Here is an 11,713-nt window from a genome sequence, read left to right as displayed (position 1 = left end):
CAAGCTTTATGTTGTTCACGCGTTGCTCGTACTGAAGCCTTTTTGATGGCGAGCAACGTAGTTATCTTAGATATGTTATGGTTAGCATTGTTCTTCGTATCATATGCTATCGTAGTGCAACCCTTGCATATCTAGCCGCCCTCACACCTATCTTAGGTGTGGGGCGGCACCCCGCTTGATCATTATTTAGTAGATCCGATCCGTTACGGTTGCTCATTGTTCTTCAAGGATTAGTTTAATATCCGCAATAGTTAGGCCTTACAAAGGGTTGGAGGATCCAGCGGCACGTAGGGTGTCGTTTGCTAGTCCTAGACGAGGATGTTCCGGGGATCAACCTCGTGTTGGTTTTTAGGCCTTGTCTAGGATCGGCTTACGATCACCGTGCGTGGCCGCGAGGCCCAATCGTGAGTAGGATGATCCGATTATGCGGTGAAAACCCTAAATCATCGTAGATCGTATTAGCTTTATCTTGATCAAGCAGGACCACCATATATTCGTGCACCTCGTACGAATCATGGGTGGATCGGCTCCTTGAGCCGATTCACGGGATAACTCGAGAGCCGATCGAGGCTCGTATTTAATGTTTACGTGTATGCCATGCGGGAAACTAAACGAGGCATCTCCATCACCTTCCCGACCAGGTATAGGTCAGGGTGGCACGCCCTTGCATCAGCATCGGACGTGTGTACCAGAGGCTTTGCGGGCCGTCGCTCGGAGGGACCAGGGCCAGCCGCAGCCCTAAGTTGTTCCCGGCTCTACTGTGTTGCCCGTCGCTGCCCGCCGGTGGGTTTTGACAGCAACAGTACCCTTTAGTCCCGATTCGTGTTCCCAACCGGGACTAAAGGTTTTTCCTGCTTTTTTACTCCCCACGCACCTCCACCCCCCCCCCCCCCGCCCCCTGTAAAATACAAAAGAAAATGATAGAAAATTGAAAAAATAAAATGTTTTCAGATTCTTGTAAGTTATGCAACCTACTATTAGGGAAAATTAACAAATTTGAATTTTCACTTTTTGTGCAAAAAAGGTTTGAAAAATGGTAAAACCGCATTAACTTTTGCATATGACGTCGTAAAAAAACGTATAATATATCAAAATGATCATGGGAAAAAGTTACATCTAAATTCACCTGGGTGTACACAGTTAACCAAATTTTAGATTTTCAAAATTTCAAATGAAAATACGAAAGCAGGAAGATTTTAGTTTTTGCTATAAATTCTGGATTTTAGATTTTTTTATTTTTTAAGAAATTAAAATTAATAATTGTATCATGCATAAAGATTACTTTTATATTTTTCAAATTTTTAGGTTTGGCAAAAAAAAATTAAAATAAAAATAATACAAATAATACAAATTAAAAAGTTAATGTTTATTTATTTGTTCAAGATTATTATTACATCATTACTTTTGTTTATTAATAGAATTATTTTAATTTAAACAATAAAGAAATGTGACATCGACCAACATATGTTAATAGGATTGATATGATACTAATATCACATACATGCGTGCGGCGCACTTGGATGCGGGACGGGATGGAACTCGAAAGTTAAGCGTGCTAGTGCTAGAGTAGTGGGAGGATGGGTGACCGAGCGGAAAGTTTGACCACGAGTAAGTAATTTGACTAGAGATAAGTGTAGTTAGAGATAGAGACTAAACTATGCAAATAACTGAAATAATAGAAATTCTGAAAAAATAGAAAAAAAATGGAGTGGAAAAAATTAGAGAAAAAATTCTTTACCTGGGGAGACATTTTCGCCCCGATGCACGGAACGAACGCGGATGGACCTTTAGTCCCGATTCGTAAGCAACCGGGACTACAGGGGGGCCTTTAGTCGCGCTTAGTTAGTCCCGGTTGCGCAACCGGGATTAATACCCTTTGCGAACCGGGACTGAAGCCCCTTTTTCTACCAGTGTATTATGTTGAATAATTACAAAATAAGAGATTAAGGAGAGGGTATAATATTAACCCATATTTACTAGAAGTTTTGGCATGACCTTTTTAAAAAGTGGTCAAGTGTAGGAATAGAATGGCTAGGTTTGAAGGTTGGAACATCTCAAGTGAGATAGCGGTAAAACATGAGAGAGAGGAACCAACACATAAAAGATGAAAGGCAAAATGAAACCAAATGCAATTTATAAGAACCAAAAGTGACATGATGAGATGCATGAATGCAAGATGATGCACAAACTTGCAAAACTAAAAGGGTACCTCACTTGGGATGTTACAGATACCCCGACGTAAACGGTCATCACGGCCCGTATGGCGTCTGCGGGCCGACGTAAACGGACGCATGCAATCAATTTGGGGGTCCAAAATGCATCAGCCCGTTGGAGATACCCTAATTAAGGAGCATGTTTTTAGGATAACAAATTATTAGGCCATACCGAAGAAGTTCTTTGTAAGACTTTTGAGTAAGTCTTCCATTGTGGCTACGAATGATTCTCAACATTGTTAATCTTTAACATGATTTTTCACCGGCTGCTGCTGTTTTTTGCAGCGGCGCCGGCAAAGTAAACCGCGCCGCCACTGACCCGCCTTGGGCTGCTGCTCGAGATCATGGCGAGGAGATCATGGCACCGGCAAAGAACAGGGTGCCGCCACCTGAGCCGCTTGCCGGCGGTGCGCCCACGATCGGGTGCACGCACGCGCCGGCAAGAGGGCCAAGGTGGGCGCCGCCAGTTCCTTTCTCCGCCATCGATGCCGTCGACTCTGGTATGGTGGATGGGTATGGGGAGAGGAAGGACGAAAAGAAAGTGTAAAGAAAAAGAAATGGAAGCCCCGCCGAGCCGCTGCCTTGGTGGACTCGCCGTCGACGGTGTGGCGCCAGCCACGGGCGCACGGGGGTTTTCTCTCTGCCGCCGCTAGCGAGACGGAGACCGAGGAAGGAGAGATGCGCAGGTGGGGCGAGGAGCTTCGAGTTCGCTCGTCGCCGGCGAGCCGCCGGGCCACGCGCGTGGGCGGGAGGTACAGCCTCCGCGCCGCCGCTTAGAGCACAGAGAGCCAGAGAGGCCAGAGATGGGGCAAAGTATGATCTAGGTTTAGGGTTACAGAGGGGGCGGCGGTTCAGCCGTCACTTTATACCGGCCGAAAGTGAAGGTCCGCCGTCGATCGCATCTGACGGCCAGGAAAGAGCCACGTCGGTGCGTGGAGGCCGTGTTCGGGCCGCGTTTGGCAGGCCGCGTGGGCGACGCGTGCCAGGCCGCGTTAGCAGGCCGCACCGTGTGCGGGCCGCGTCTGCTGGCCGCATGGGCAGCGCGTCTGCTAGCCGCGTGGGCGTTGCGTTGCTGCGCGTCGCTCATTGCGTGCGGGCAGCGTGGGCCGCGACAGTTTTACAGTTTTTCTGTTTTATTTTTGGCAGAGGCATGTTTAGGCAGTTTTGGGTCATTTTTTTTGCCAAAATTTGTCTAGTTTTTTCTTAGGACCAACAAAATATTTGTTCAGAAATTAAAAAGTGAAAGATATGCCTCTGAAAAGTTCAAAAGTTAATAGTGTAAAGTCAAAGTTTCCGCTGCAAATAGTAAAAGAAGCTTTTTTGTCAAGTTTTTTTTCTGAGCAAATTGAACCAACGAGATATTGGTTTTAGGAAATAAATAGTAATAGAGATGCTTCTAAAAGTTTTAAAGTTTAATGAATTCAAAGTTTCCGCTGCAAATAGTTGAAGATGCATTTTAAATTTGAAAAATGCAAAAGTGATGATTAAAATTTGTAAAGCAAATTAAAAGTGATTGTTGAAACAATTATGATTCTATCATTTTATGACCAACGTTATTAATGGCATGATCATATTTTGTTGTAATAATATGTGCAAAAGTGACAACTTAAATTTTGAAAGAGATGATTAAAGTGATTATTGTAACAATTATGGTCCCGTTATTTTTTGACCAACGTTATTAATGACATGATCATGATTTGTTGCAAAGAAGTGCATTTATCTTTATTTCTTCCCAACGGTGATATAGATTTAATTGCACAAACAGTTGTATGTTCTAATTTTGACCAACGTTGGATTATTACATGTAATTGTTGTTAATGTCTCATTTCAGTGTGGTTTAAAGGAGGGTACTACTTGATGAGCTGCATCAAGGATGTTCCAACCCTCAGAGGTGACAACTACATTGAATGTAGAAAGAAGGTCGATTTGTGCTGAGGTGGATAGGGTTCCCATAGCCGGACAGACCAAAAGATCCAGTCAGAAATGACAAGAAAGATGATGCTGCATTGCAGAATAAAAAGTGGCTAAGTGCCATTTATAAAGAATACAATTGAGAACACTATTGTGGGCTCAATTGCAGAGTGTGCTTCCGTAGGGGAGTATCTTGAAAGAATAAAGAGTCAGTTCACTGGTTCTTTAAAGATATGTGCGACCCAGCTGCTGTAGCAACTGGTGACAGAAAAGTACACATGGACAGGAAGGACATGACAAGTGTGCCATATGGTGTAATAATGGTTATGTGGGTGTTGTCTGTGTGTAATGTGAGTGAAAAAAGTGTTGTCCGCGTCGGACAAAGAACAAAAAGAAAAGAAAAGAACCGATGAATCATCAAAATTATGGCACTATCGCTTAGGCCATATTTCGAGGGGGAGAATAGAAAGACTCGCTAAAAATGAAATTCTTCCTCCATTAGAATTCTCAGACATAGAACAGTGCATTGAATGCATTAAAGGAAAATTTGTAAAGCAAATTAAAAAGGGTGCAAATCGAAGCACAACAACACTAGAAATAATTCATACCGATATATGTGGACCATTTCCTGTGAAAAGTGTGGATGGTTATGATTCATTCATAACATTCACGTATGATTACTCCCGATATGGTTATATTTATCCAATAAAAGAAAGAACAGAAACGTTGGATAAATTGAAAATATTTTCAAAGCTGAAGTTGAAAATCAGCATGATAAAAGAATAAAGATAGTCAGGTCTGATCGTGGAGGGGAGTACTACGGTCGACATACTCCATATGGCCAAGTCTCTAGACCTTTTGCAAGGTTCCTACAGGAGACTGGTATAGTCGCCCAGTACTCGATGCCGGGCGAACCTCAGCAAAATGGGGTAGCTAAAAGGCGCAATCGTACCCTTATGGATATGGTGCGCAGTATGATGAGCTATTTCACTCTACCATCGGGATTGTGGATTGAGGCGTTAAAAACCGCTATTCACATTCTAAACAGAGTACCAAGCAAATCGGTGTCCAAAACACCGTATGAGTTATGACCAGGGAGAGTGCCTTTTCTAAACTACCTGAAAGTGTGGGGGAGCCCTGGTGAGGCCAAAGTATTTAATCCAAACATCGCAAAGTTAGATACCAAAACAGTCAGCTGCCATTTTATTGGTTGTCCTGAAAAGTCAAAAGGTTATCATATCTACTGCCCAGAGAAATACACAAAGTTTGTGGAAACGAGACATGTTGTCTTCTTAGAGGACGAAATGATGAGGGGGAGCATGGTAGCTCGGAAAATTGATCTTGAGGAGAAGAGGGTGCATGCAGCTAATCCGATGACTCATGAGCCATTTTTTGCGCTACCATGTGCACCTGTACCGACGATCCATGCGATTGTGGTGCAAGCGCTTGTTGTAACTCCACCCATGACAACGATGAGTGAAAATTCGGAACCTGTCCGTCAGGAGCCGAATGAACCATTTGTTGAGCGTGAAAGGGAGCAACAACAGCCACCTCTAGAGGCAAAAGGATTTACACAAAGAGAAGGGATATATTACAATGAGACATTTTCTCCGGTCTCATGTAAGGATTCCTTCAGAATCATAATGGCACTAGTTGCACATTTTGATTTAGAGTTACATCAAATGGATGTAAAGACGGCATTCCTAAACGGGGATTTAGAAGAAAATGTTTACATGAAACAACCCAAGGGTTTTATCATGGAGGGCAAGGAAGAAATGAGATGCCGCCTAAAGAAATCCATTTATGGATTAAAGCAAGCCTCCAGACAGTGGTATCTAAAGTTTATTGAAACAATCAAGAGATTTGGATTTAAAGAAAATATTGAGGATAATTGCGTTTATGCAAGGTTTAAAAGTGGGAAATATATTTTCCTAATCTTGTATGTGGATGATATTCTGCTTGCCAGCATTGATGTTAGTCTACGGCAAGAGACAAAAAAGTTCTTGTCCTCAAATTTTGATATGAAAGATCTTGGTGAAGCGTCATATGTTTTGGGCATAGAAATTCACCGAGATAGAAATAATGGAATATTAGGACTATCACAAAAGGCTTATTTAGAAAAGATTCTAAGTAAGTATAATATGCATAAGTTCAGTGCCACACCTGCCCCTATAGGCAAGGGCGACAGTTTTGGGAAACATCAAAGTCCCCAAAATCAATATGAGCTCGATCAAATGAAAGTGGTTCCATATGCTTCGGCCATTGGAAGCCTACAATATGCACAAGTGCGCACTCGCCCTGACTTAGCTTTTATCACCGGAGTACTGGGTAGGTATCAAGAAATTTCAGGTTTTGAACACTGGAAAATGGTAAAGAAGGCATTGCGCTATGCGCTATGTGAAAGGCACAAAGAACTACATGCTAACATACAGAAGATCTGATTCCCTAGAAATAAGAGGGTATTCAGATGTAGATTTTGCGGGAGATAAAGATGATAGAAAATCCACATCTGGATATGTATTCACTCTCGCAGGGGGGGCTATTTCGTGGAGAAGCTCCAAACAGACAATAGTTGCATCATCCATGATGTATGCACAATTTATAGCATGTTATGAAGCCACGGGGCAGGCATTATGGTTAAAGAAATTTATACCCGACTTAAAAATGGTAGATTGTATTGACAAACTACTAAAGATGTACTGCGACAATGAGCCTGCAGTATTTTATGCTCACAACAACAAGTCGAGTAATGCTACGAAACCGATTGAGGTCAAGTATTATGTTCTGAAACACAGGGTCCAGGATCAAACTATAAGTCTCGAGCATATAAGGACAAAAGATATGCTTGCGGATCCGCCAACGAAAGACTTACCACCCAGTGTGTTCAAGGAACACGTAGCCGGCTTGGGTTTAAGGGAAAGTCTTACCTATCCTGGATCATAAGAGGCCCAAAAGTAAAAGAATTTGTTTCAAAACAGAGAAGTGTATTGTGGCTGTCTGATTCTATCGGCAATAGAGCCGTGACGATGAAACATGTCCTCTGGACTGATCCAAAATGAAACGAATAAAATAAAAGTATAAAGTTAAAAGTAAAGTTGAGACCAAATGGGAGAATGTTAGGTTGATCTCCACCACGTTCGTGCCCAAAGGCTCGACGTGCCCTTTGACCGCGCCCTGATCGGGGGCGCCCAACCGTTCGCTGGTTGGTGGGCCCCTATCGCCTGCACTATATAGAGTGGTGGGGGCAAGTGGCACAAATCACGAGGTTGGCCCGATCTGCCACTCGCTCCACCAGACGACCCACCGATTAGGGTTCGTGCAGTGCCGACGGGAAGATCCACCGCCACCACTTCCTCACCCATCCGCCGCCGTCACCATGTCAACGTCGACGGGTTCGTCGTCCTCCAGGGAGAAGGTAAACTAACAGTATCTCTCTCTCTCACATAGTACATGAACACATATCCTTTACAGAGATCGTACTACCGCCGTTGATCTACTACTAGTTGATATAAGATATACAACATGTCTGTCTTGATTAAAATTCTAGCTCACATGGTTGTATGTACTATTTAAGGACAAGGAAATGGCCTAGCTGGTGACCATTGGAGATGTAAAATAGCCAAAATTGTTGCTGTCGTTGGACCAAGGAGAAAGAGGAGCAGCGCTGGGGGTTTTGATGTGCCATCACCGCTACGCCCATTGCCAGCCCTAGCAAGGTGCCTTCCCAAATTCCAAGCTCTACTCTCTTCATGGTTGCTTGTTGTGTTTGACCGTGCGCGCTTCGCTAGTTGCGCTCTGGTGTTGTTTGTATCCTACTAGGTTGTGATCGGTGTTGCTGGTATTTTACTTCAGGTTATATGATCCACGATCGATTTATGGTTTGGGTGATCTGGTTATAGATTTTGGCGCTTGGCATACGGAGCACGATCCGCTGCATTTCCATGGCATTGAGACGAGGTGATCCTCTCTTCCTCCTTAATTATCTTTTGACCATGTTTTGATTTAATCCCCATAAATCTTATTGAAATATGATATGTGATCTGTTACTACAAGGTGTGTGAGAATAATCCAAAGAGGCTGCACTACATAATTAATCTAGGGCTTTCTATTTTCATGCCCTCGGGTCCTTAGTTGTACTCAGTTTTTTCCAGCCCCTTAATTTTTCCTCAGTTTTCTCCAAGCCTTTGTCTGAAACCCGCAGAAGGAGCTCAGACGGAAGGAATCCGTTTATTTGAACGTTCTGTGCTAACGTGTGGGGCCGCGTCGTCTGTGGGGCCGCGTCGTGTGGGGTTGGTAGGAAGGGACCGCGTGGGACAGCACGAGACCGTGTTTGGTTGTACGTGAGAGCTGGGTTTTGTCTCTCTCAGCCCAAATTGGTATTTTTAACAGCACCTTTTCCCCTCTTTCTCTCTCTGTCTTTTTCACCAAATTAGTATCAAATCTAGAGAAGCTTCTATTTCTGTCTTTCTTCAATTATTTATGCCTTTTGGCCGTCGTTTTTTGCCCAATATGGCAGTAAATCTAGTAGCAAATCTAGAAGCTAGTATATGATAAATTCACAGCAGCATAATCAGAAAATTAAGTATAATACATAAACTGCATACAGCAGCCAAAAGTAGCCAATAATATTGTTAATGTTCACGACAAACTAAGCTGAAAAAAATACAAGACGCACGCAATGTATGGCCAACAAGAAGATTAGGATACCCCAGGATGAATGAATTTGTTCTTCATTCCTCATATATTTCTTCGTCGCTCCATTCGTGCATTATCTCAAGGAAATATTCATTGAACTCCTTTCTTCTGCAGTGTGCGGCCAATACATCCTCCAAACGGTATGGCCTGTGTTCATTTCTCAGGCCGTAGTTTCCTATTCTATCCACATATAATGGCCACTCATCCCAGGCCTTTGTATCATGAAAGTACTCTTTGATATAACCCAAATCCGCGTAGTAGATGCACCCAGGTCGAAGTGTCGGGTGCACTCTGGTGTCGACGGAGATACACCAGATATAATGCACGAAGAAGGCATGACTGCCAATGGGATGGAGAGAGCGGCTCTGAGTGTCCACACGGTACACCAATGGTTGGTCCTCCAAAAGCATGTTGTCCAACAACACAAGAAGCAGATCACCATCCGACTTCACAAGGTAGAACTTGTCATTTCCAAGTTCTGGAAATGAAATTAGTGTCTCCATCTTGACAGTGCTCGTTGATACGTCTCCGACGTATCGATAATTTCTTATGTTCCATGCCACATTATTGATGATATCTACATGTTTTATGCATACTTTATGTTGTATTTATGCATTTTCCGGCACTAACCTATTAACGAGATGCCGAAGAGCCAGTTGCTGTTTTCTGCTGTTTTTGGTTTCAGAAATCCTACAAAGGAAATATTCTCGGAATTGGACGAAATCAACGCCCAGGGGCCTATTTTGCCACGAAGGTTCCAGAAGACCGAAGAGAAGACGAAGTGGGGCCACGGGGCGACGACACGCCAGGGCAGCGCGGCCTGGGCCCTGGCCGCGCGGCCCTGCTGTGTGGGTCCCCCGTGACTCTCCCGACTCCGCCCTTCCGCCTACTTAAAGCCTCCGTCGCGAAACCCCCAGTACCGAGAGCCACGATACGGAAAACCTTCCAGAGACGCCGCCGCCGCCAATCCCATCTCGGGGGATTCTGGAGATCGCCTCCGGCACCCCGCCGGAGAGGGGAATCATCTCCCGGAGGACTCTTCATCGCCATGGTCGCCTCCGGAGTGATGAGTGAGTAGTTCACCCCTGGACTATGGGTCCATAAGCAGTAGCTAGATGGTCGTCTTCTCCTTATGTGCTTCATTGTCGGATCTTGTGAGCTGCCTAACATGATCAAGATCATCTATCTGTAATGCTATATGTTGTGTTTGTCGGGATCCGATGGATAGAGAATACTATGTTATGTTGATTATCAATCTATTATATATGTGTTGTTTATGATCTTGCATGCTCTCCGTTATTAGTAGAGGCTCTGGCCAAGTTTTTACTCTTAACTCCAAGAGGGAGTATTTATGCTCGATAGTGGGTTCATGCCTCCATTAAATGCTGGGACGAGTGATGAGAAAGTTCTAAGGTTGTGGATGTGCTGTTGCCACTAGGGATAAAACATTGATGCTATGTCCGAGGATGTAGTTATTGATTACATTACGCACCATACTTAATGCAATTGTCCGTTGTTTGCAACTTAATACTGGAAGGGGTTCGGATGATAACTCGAAGGTGGACTTTTTAGGCATAGATGCATGCTTTGGATAGCGGTCTATGTACTTTGTCGTAATGCCCAATTAAATCTCACTATACTTATCATATCATGTATGTGCATTGTCATGCCCTATCTATTTGTCAATTGCCCGACTGTAATTTGTTCACCCAACATGCTATTTATCTTATGGGAGAGACACCTCTAGTGAACTGTGGACCCCGGTCCTATTCTTTTACATTGAATACAATCTGCTGCAATACTTGTTCTACTGTTTTCTGCAAACAATCATCATCCACACTATACATCTAATCCTTTGTTACAGCAAGCCGGTGAGATTGACAACCTCACTCTGTTTCGTTGGGGCAAAGTACTTTGGTTGTGTTGTGCGGGTTCCACGTTGGCGCCGGAATCCCTGGTGTTGCGCCGCACTACATCCCGCCGCCATCAACCTTCAACGTGCTTCTTGGCTCCTCCTGGTTCGATAAACCTTGGTTTCTTTTCGAGGGAAAACTTGCTACTGTGTACATCATACCTTCCTCTTGGGGTTCCCAACGAACGTGTGTATTACACGCCATCAAGCTCTTTTTACGGCGCCGTTGCCGGGGAGATCAAGACACGCTGCAAGGGGAGTCTCCACAATCCAATCTCTTTACTTTGTTTTTGTCTTGCTTTATTTTATTTACTACTTTGTTTGCTGCACTTATATCAAAACACAAAAAAATTAGTTCCTAGTTCTACTTTATTTACTGTCTTGTACTCCATAACAAAAACACAAAAAAAAAAATAGTTACTTGCATTTTACTTTTGCTACCATGTCTAGTTCTGCACTTGTTACTTCTTCACCTGAGGAATTAGTCTTCACTTTTAAACAAGGGGATGAGGAGAGTTTTAAAGATGCTTGGTCCAGAATTTTTACTTCTTATCGTAAAGCTGAACCTCAAATGACTCTAAGTTTGCTCCTTAGTAATTTTTATTTTGGTCTTATGATTCGCTATAGATATGCCTTGGATGCTGTAGTGGGAGGAGATTTCCTTCATTGCAATGGGGATCAAGCTTTTAATGCCATAAAGAAGTTGGTTGCATCACATGATTCAGCTAATAACTTTGATTCAGCCCTTATTAGCATTTATAATAGATTAAACACTCTTGAGACAAGTGCATCTCGCTTGAATGAAAATTATAGATATGTTCGTAACCGTCTTGATCAAGTTTTAGTGAACTCTGAACCTTCATTATGGGATCCTACTATTAAAATTGTTATCGGTGACCAAACTCTTCATGCCAATTGTGATATTATGTCTGAATTTTGCTTAATGCCTAAGAGTATTCATGAATCTTTGAAACTTTGGGGA

This window comes from Lolium rigidum, chromosome 6 (assembly GCF_022539505.1).
Source record: "Lolium rigidum isolate FL_2022 chromosome 6, APGP_CSIRO_Lrig_0.1, whole genome shotgun sequence".
Taxonomy (NCBI): Eukaryota; Viridiplantae; Streptophyta; class Magnoliopsida; order Poales; family Poaceae; genus Lolium; species Lolium rigidum.
This window is presented reverse-complemented; position numbering follows the sequence as displayed.